At 39.0% G+C, this 2079-nt stretch overlaps 1 long non-coding RNA gene across 1 annotated transcript in view; it reads right to left on the minus strand.

The window, feature by feature from the left end:
• LOC106726656 overlaps positions 1 to 2079 on the minus strand; it is a 22861-nt gene that overhangs the window by 20040 nt on the left and 742 nt on the right. The gene's annotated exons all lie outside the window — the stretch shown is intronic.

The following is a 2079-nucleotide window of genomic DNA, read 5'->3' on the forward strand; positions in this document are numbered from 1 at the left end:
GAGTTTAATTCGTTCCGTGACGGAGCTCGTAACTCAAATTACTCGTATGTCAAATCAATTGTGAACGAGTGAGACACGTGATGCTGGGCTGATGTTGTGGCGTTCACTGTGACATTCACTGCGCCAACTAGCGGTGGGGTATCTGAAGCTGGCTCGTAATCCGAATTTTAGCTCACAACTCAAAGCAAAAAATCGACCGAGAGACGGCTCGTATCTCGAAAAACTCGTTAGTCGGGACACTCGTAAGTCGAGGACCCACTGTAGTTGTATCATAATTCATTATCTGGTTCTAATTAGGCCTGAATACTGGAAAGCCCATTTTAAACGAGACTCCAAAAGCCTCATAAACAGTGCAACCTTGCCCTCATTGCTCCATGATGCTATTAAATCTTTGTCAAGTTAGAGAGTTCCCTTACAATGGTAAGCAACAGACTCAGCTTTAGGTAGACAGCATGCGACACTTGCAAGCCTTCTTGGATGGATGTCCTCCTTAGTTAGATGACTATTGTATGTAACAATGTGTGTGTGTGCGTGTGTAATTTGATCCATAAGAAGACATGTTTTATATCTACTGCTAATATGGTTGCTGTCTTTGATAGTTTCTCTATCACTACGTTCATGCCTCACTCTATTGAATTTCCTTTAAGGTTTCTTCTTTGTGCTGTGTTCTCCATGCACTTTCATTTTGTTCTTCTGATGTGTAATGAAAGGGCTCACATTCCAGGCACCTAAAACACTACAACCTTGAACCAATGGGCACTAAGCGAAAGATGACCCCAAGCCTCCAAGGGCTGTTCTCCTAAGTCTCAAATCTCTCCCTGGTCATGCTGGCTACCCCAGTTCGGACCCGGCTAGTCCAGGAAGGCCAGTGTTGGCTCCACTGAACTACAACACCTCTGCAGCCATGGTTACTCAGCTTTGTTCCTGCTGAGGTCAAAGACGCCGCCCTGAGAGCAACTTGACTGAATAATAGATTTAGACCTTTCAAAGTTTTCCTTGCATTTTTAAGAAAAGTTAAAACAAATAGAAGACTTGGGCCCTTAAAGTTTATTTTACTATTTGAAAACAATTCAGCTTTAACCTTGGAAATTAGTGTATGCACATTGGGATGGCTGTATTTATGCTATTATCGTGAAGAGCTTTCCCTTGTCTGAAGAGCAATGATGGAGGAAGAGTGCATTTGTTTTTAATATCTGATAAGTTGGGCCCAAGATTGGGTTTCTTTAATAAAACAATGGCTCAAATGTTTATTTGAAGTGTTTTATTTGGTAGGTACTACTAGCTGTTCACAATTAGTTATTAATAATAATCATACTTTGGGGAAGACTCCATGCTTAAGTGTTGCCATTCATAGAGAAGAACCCATCAGGAGTCCCCCAAATTTACAGGACACTAGGACCCAGTTTTTATGAGACATAGTTTATTAAACAGTTAAAATAACAATAATAATAATAATAATAATAATAAGTAGTAAATAGGCTTTACACAGATATGATATCAACTAGATTATATACCTTAGAGAATGAATTTTATAATCCTGTATTTTACCAGTGCATACAGCATCTCGTATATAGTAGGTGCTCAAGAAAATGTTACATTATTATTTCTCTTCATTGTGCCTGCTCAGGCACTTGGGCAACTAACTCCATCTCTGTTTTGCAGCAGGTTTGAAGAGCTGGTGCTTCTGTAGCTAGCATATTAACATCCTCCCACTGACTTTTAACAGCTGCCAAAGGAAGTCTGTAATAAACCACATGTCAACAATGCGATATGTATTTTTAAAAAATCAGTACTTTGACCTTATACGAGTGTTGATATCCCCTTAACAATTTTTCTCACCATATTTATAGCTTTCTCTTATCTAATTTACAGACAACTTAGAAACCACAAATTGAACAGAAGGAGTTTAAGAAGCAAGGAGAGGAGGTTGCTGTAGAAATAGAGAACTGCCTCAGAAAATTTATTCTCAGAGAAGAAAAAAAAATGTTCTTAGCCATCAAGGAAACATCTGGAAACATCTGATCTCCTTATCTAAGAGCAGATTAGAATTGTTACCTAGTTTCTGCCTAGACATGAACT

The sequence above is a fragment of the Myotis brandtii genome, unplaced genomic scaffold, assembly GCF_000412655.1.
Source record: "Myotis brandtii unplaced genomic scaffold, ASM41265v1 scaffold3, whole genome shotgun sequence".
Classification (NCBI taxonomy): Eukaryota; Metazoa; Chordata; class Mammalia; order Chiroptera; family Vespertilionidae; genus Myotis; species Myotis brandtii.